Below are 6697 nucleotides of genomic sequence, written 5' to 3' on the forward strand. Positions count from 1 at the left end.
GTTGGGCGGGAGGTGAAGGGGGCTTCACAGAAGATCCCAGAGGAGACTTGAACTTCCAAAGTGTGTGTAAAGACCCTTTCTGGTCATCCCGTTAGGTAACCATTGAATCTGACACACATGCACATGTCTCAGGGCAAGCATTCACTCTCAGAGAGTACATACTAGAGCATATTAAAAAGGAAAAGAGAAACATATAATATTTTATTACCACACCATAACATGCATGATCTCCACCTGTGATATGCTGTTAAATATTGAGCAACCAGCTCTCTGGAAAAAAAGTTTGCATATATGGGTATGTTTATTATAAATTTTACTGATATAATGGTTGCATATAGCACAAAATTTGCAAATAATAATAAACTATACAATACTCTATTGTAGTTTCTAAATAGCCAGTTGATTCTCAAAGAACATTTCAAAGATTGTTTCTAAACTTGTATCAGTAGCCAACCTATGATTGCAATTGATGAGCAAATATAGTTCTGACATAAATGTTCATTGACACTTGGTTACATTAATAAGTAAGATGGAAATGAAACAAGGAAGACATTGTCAGGTCTCTTATTTGTCAGTGACATGATTCCTTCTTTACTGAATTGAGTGATAGTTTTCAAATACTGGAGGAATTTATTTCCTCAATTGTTTGTTCTTTTTACAATGTAATGGCTACAGACTGACCCACTTTTAAATAATCTGCCTTATTAACATGTTCTCCATCACTTTCTTAAGTCTAGATAATCAACAAAACAATAAATCAAGCTCTGATTTGTATGTTTGCCAATTCCATGATGTAAATATTCCCACTAGACCTGACTACATTCCTAGTGTGATATCACTGACCATAGAGTTGGGAAGAGATAAACAGTAGCACACTATTATATGACATGTCTGCTATGCAGATACAACAGACATAAATAACTCAAGAGCACAGATAATAGTAGAATGTAGTCAAATAATTAGGAAGTGATGCATTTTTGTAGATCTAGAAAAAAAATAATTCTATGCTTTGTTTGGAACAGGAAAAGAGCCTGAACAGCCAAAGCAATCTTAAGCAAAAGGAACACATCTGCAGGCATCACTTTACCAGGCTTTAAGCTATACTGCAAGGCTATGGTAAGCAAAACAGCATGGTCATGTAGTAAAGCAGTAAACAAGTAGTAAAAATAGAGACATAGACCAGTGGACCTATTTTTTACAAGCAGTAAAAATACAGACATGGGCCAATGGAATAGAACAGAGAATGCAGATATAAAACTATTTACATATTGTCATCTGATCTTTGACAAATTAGACAGCAATATACACTGGGGAAAAGAATCCCTATTCAATAAATGGTGCTGGGAAAGTTGGATAGCCACATGTAGAAGATTGAAACAGGATCCCTATCACTCACCACTCACAAAAATTAATTCAAGATGGATAACAAACTTAAATCTAAGACATGAAACCATAAGAATTCCAGAAGAAAATGTTGGAAAAACTCTTCTAAATATCAGCCTAGACAAAGACTTTATGAAGAAGAGCCTAAGGGCAATCACTGCAACAACAAAAATAAATACATGGGACTTGATTAAACTGAAATGCTTCTGTACAGCCAAGGAAACAATCAATAAAGCAAATAGCCTACAGAATGGAAGAAAATATTTGTATGCTGTACATCCAATAAAGAGCTAATAAGCCTTTAGAATCTACAAATAACTCAAGCAAATCAGCAAGAAAAAACCCAACAGCCCCATTAAAAAGTGGGCAAAAGACATGAACAGAAGCTTTTCAAAAGAAGATAGACTAATGGCCAACAAACTTATGAAAAAATGCTCAAAATCACTAATCATCAGAAAAATGCAAATCAAAACCACAATGAGATATCACCTAACCCCAGTGAGAATGGCTTTTATCAAAAAGTCTCAAAACAATGGATGTTGGCATGCATGTGGAAAGGAACACATATACACTGTTGGTGGGACTGCAAACTAGTGCAACCTCTATGGAAAATAGTATGGAGATTCCTCAAAGAACTAAAAGTAGACCTACCATTTGATCCAGCAATCCCACTGCCGAATATTTATCCAAAGGAAAAAACATCATTTTATCAAAAGGACACCTGCATGCGAATGGTTATTATGGCACAATTCACAATCACAAAGATGTGGAATCAACTCACGTGCCCATCAATTCATGAGTGGATTAATGAAGTGTGGTATATGTACATCATGGAGTACTACTCAGCCATAAAAAATGAATTAATACCTTTTGCAACAATATGGATGGAACCAGAGACCATCATCCTAAGTGAAGTATATAATATTACTTACCAGACATGGTTGTTTTTGGGATTATGAAAGATAAAAATATAAATATATAAAGAGTTTTATATAGTGCCTGACTCACAAGTTTTAATACATGATAGCTATCATATTTTATTAGTCTGGCTAGAGGAATATTAATTTATTGGTATGTTTAAAGGACCAACTTTCAGGCTTACTGATTTTTGTCCTCTTTTTTTCTGTTTCCTATTGCACTGATTTTTGCTTTTATCTTTATTATTTCCTTTCTTTGGCTTGCTTTGGGTTTAACTTACTCTTCTTTTTCTAGTTTCTTAAAATAGAAGTTTACATTACTGACTTGAGACTTTTAAAAAATATAAGCATTTAACGCTATAATCTTCCCACTAAGTACTACTTGAGCTGCATCTCACAAATTTGATATGTTCAGGTTGAGTAAACTCAGTTTGTTTGAGGTTGGAGGAAACCCAGGATGGAGGTGATGAGTTGAAGGCTTCTTTCTGGGTTTGCCTAAAAAATATAATGGAATTCTTAGTTATAGGTTCTTGGCCCTAGATTGTATCAGTTCTATGGAAATGGCTAATACTATCTATTCTTGGTTTTCTATATAAACCACAAGACTGTATTCACTTAATTTTATGAGTAAATATTAATTAAGGAAATTCTGGCTTTAATTAAGGAAAAAGCATAATTGGGAAGTACAGTTTACACATGTGGACTTTCAGACAGGAAAACATGATTTAATTACATATACAGCAATAACACTGTGTTGGGAAGTCCCCAAGACCACCCCCCAGGTTCAGTAATTCTCTAGGAGGACTCACGGGACTTAGTATATAGTCATACTCCTGGCCATGTTTTATTCCAGGGAAAGGGCTGGTCACGTAAATGCCTTCTGCCTAGCACCTACCAAAATTCCAGACTCCTCAAAGGAAAGCAGGTGTTCCGCACAAACTGTGTTGTTTGTACAGTTTAGACACTCTGTGAGCACTCTTCTTATCAGTTTGTGAATTGAAAGAACCCTTCCAAAATCTAAATTCAGCCACCAGCCAAGGGCAAACCTTGCAAACAGGTCTTTCTAAGGATAACTGTCTGAGGCCCACGATATTAACTCTCATTTCTGCACAGCATGTTCCTGTCAAATCAATTGGATCACATTATATTCTTCAAAGTAGTAACTTGAAATGTAATGTGGTCGCCTGGGATCACAGGCTTTCTGTAACTAAATAAGAAAAGTAGCTTTTAATAATGCAATAGTAAAATCTGTTTTTATTAAATCCCATGTCCTTACTATTTAATTTTACTTAAAAAAAAAAAATCTTTCCAAGTCCGATGAGCAGTGAGAGATGTGGTCAAATCCAAACTCAGCAAAAAAAAAGAGTCAAAGAAATGTGGCTCATAGTCACAAATTAAAATTCATTCATAGACTTGGGTTGACTAACACTTTGTCCAGAGGTCAGCCACATAGCCAGACATTTCAGAATAATTCAGGGGCTTATACAATCATCTCTAAAGCTCCAGGAAGACTGCCATTTTTTTGAGTCTCCTTTTCTCATAGTTCAGTCAGTTCCACTTGAAACTCATCCCCCTGCTTGCAGTCCTGAGGTTTGTGCTCCAAAATCATCCTTAGAAGCAAAATGGATAATCCATACTCAGCCAAAAGTTTTCATCTCACAGTGATGCAACCTGCAGAGTCCCCTTGAAGGAGAGGAGAGACGTGTTGACTCAGCTGCTAAGAGTGCTACTGCCCAATGGCCTTCAGCTCTCAGTCTCTTCAATGGTTGCCTCAGCTGCAGAGCTGCCTTGCCCAAGGTCACACCTTTCCTGGTGTGGCCCAGCTCCACATGGGGGGCCTCTGATAGGCCATTTATGCATGCAAGCACCTCATCAGGTCAACTGAAGCTGTTGTCAGGCCCACGTTGCAATGTGGGCTCTTTGCCCAATTCCACTTCCTTCATCTCCCTTACATGGGTGTTGACCCCAAGGTCACTCCCAAATAAGCCTCCTGCACATTACACTTCATTTTAGAGTCTGATCTTTGGAGAAGCCAACCTGTAATGGAATTGGGTCTGACATTTTAACACATCTTTTAATTCCACTGAATGAGGGCGGGTCAGTGACTGGGAACAAGTGCCATCTGCTCAATCTGTGTGTCTTCCGTAGCCCAACCATGAGCATGGTCTGGAAGAAATCAGTAGTGTCTTTTCTCCTCGCAGTCTCAAATTCAGGATATTTGTGTGTTATATCTGTCATCAGTCAGAGAGTACAATCTTGTGAGTTATTCTACACACAATAACGTAGGTACTCAAAGGCCTTACATTTTAAAAATCTTTGTTCTATGGAACAGGTTTGGAAAATCTTTTCTGTTTCCAAAAGTCATCCATATGCCTAAGTTAAAATAAATTAAATCTCTATCCTACATATCAATTTCTTCCCCAAATCCCATAATCTGTTAGTGATTTCAAGGCATGAACATGAAGAAATTTCAGTATAAAAGACTCCCTTTTTATACTAGGCAATGTAGCTAACTTAAAAAAATTTTTTGAAACAGTGAGAGCTGAGTATATCACTCCAGTTATCGTTTGCTGCTTAACAACTCTCCCCAAAATGTAGTGGCATAAATCAAAAACAATCACTTATTAATATTATCCCTCAAGATTCTGGGAGCTGTTTAGGCTAAGCTAGGCAATTCTTCCTTCAAGATCTCACATATGTTTGTAGTCAAATTGTGGCTAAAGCTGGAGGCATCTCAAAGGCTACTTACTCAAAGGTACTTATGGAACTGTGTTTTCATATGTTATTCCTGAGAACAGTAGCTAATTATAAGAGCCAACATTTACTGAGGGCTTATTAGATTCTTATTCATATGTTATTCCTGAAAACAGTAGCTAATTATAAGAGCCAACATTTACTGAGGGCTTATTAGATGTCAGTCATTATTCTAAGTCCCTAAGTTCTCTACTCTTTCTGAGTTATGTTTCACTTAATATCCAAATAAAATGTCTCACATCCCCATCCAATGCACCGTGCAAGGCCTAGAGCCCTCTCCAATTCATGTTTTAAGGGGGCCCCATTTTTCTAGAGAAAGTCAACAACTGAAATCTGTTCCTTGGCTCCTGCCTCTGTGCTCCTATGCTAGAAACACTACCTTTTTTCTTTCCCCCAAATCATCGCTAACATATTTACTGAAGGTTTAGACTAATTACATGTCAACATAGGAATCAACTCCCAGGTCAAAGTTCACACATAAGTATTTCTAGAAATTAATTTATCAGCCATTTCCTGCGTAAACCACTCCTTTAGTTGCTGTTAACGTGGAGAGTTCCTCCTCCACTCTCTAGATCAGAAGTTAAAAGTTGATGGCCCTGAGACCTGCTTTGAGAAATTCAGATTAGATGCTAACATTTTCAGAGTGTGAGTTTTCATATTAAACCTCAGATTTACAGCTTCTCTTGGAAAAAAAATCGTATGGTTTGCCAGCACTGGGTTCACTTCCTCACATGTCAGCCATCAGTGGAGCCAGGCCACCCACACAAACTTGAAATTCCTCTCATTTTATTATACTGACTAACGCAGCCTGTCTAGGTATCTTGCTTACACATCTAGTCGCCTAGCCCAGGGGACTAGAAAGAGCCAGACAGTAAACAGTTAGGCTATGCAGACCGTATGGTCTGTGTTGCAACTTCTCCATTCTGCCGTCCTAGACCAGAAGCAGTTGTTAGGGAAATATAATTAAAAACCAAATCTCCTGCCAACCCAGAAAACCTCTCCACAAGGCAGAAGAAGAAGAAAATAGTTTTAGTATTGAATAAGCATTAAGCCAGAATGTGATGCTTATCACAGGCAATCCACTAAAGAGATTGCAAAGGCAGAAAGAAATCTCATCGTTTTACATAGCCTGGCAGATACAACCCATTACACACATGTTCTTAAGATAAGCGATAACTAGTCTTCCAGTAAGAGGACTTGACAACACCATTTGTCACACATAGTTCATCCTGAATTTATCTGGTAATTGGGGTGGCCATCTGTGTTAGCTAATTGTCTTTATCTGAAAAAATAATAAAATTTTCTCATATGTCTACGACAGGTAGGTAGTTATGATTTGGAGCCAGATGCCAGCTGAAGTCGGGCTCCTGCCGTCCCAGGGAAACTGGGAGATAAGACACCATCTTCTTTGATGATTACTTTTCAAAGAGATGGTTCCCAGGTTTTTGAGAAAACATTCCAGGCAAGAAGCTTTTATTATTATTATTAAAGAGTTTAAAAATATTTTTATACATCTCAAAAGGACAAAGAGAGAAATGGTTGCCAGATGCTGGGAAAGGTAGCGGGGAGGAGGGGATAAAGTGGGGATGGTTAATGGGTGCAAAAGTGTAGTTAGATAGAATGAACAATATTTGATAGCACAA

The sequence above is a fragment of the Lemur catta genome, chromosome 1, assembly GCF_020740605.2.
Source record: "Lemur catta isolate mLemCat1 chromosome 1, mLemCat1.pri, whole genome shotgun sequence".
Taxonomy (NCBI): Eukaryota; Metazoa; Chordata; class Mammalia; order Primates; family Lemuridae; genus Lemur; species Lemur catta.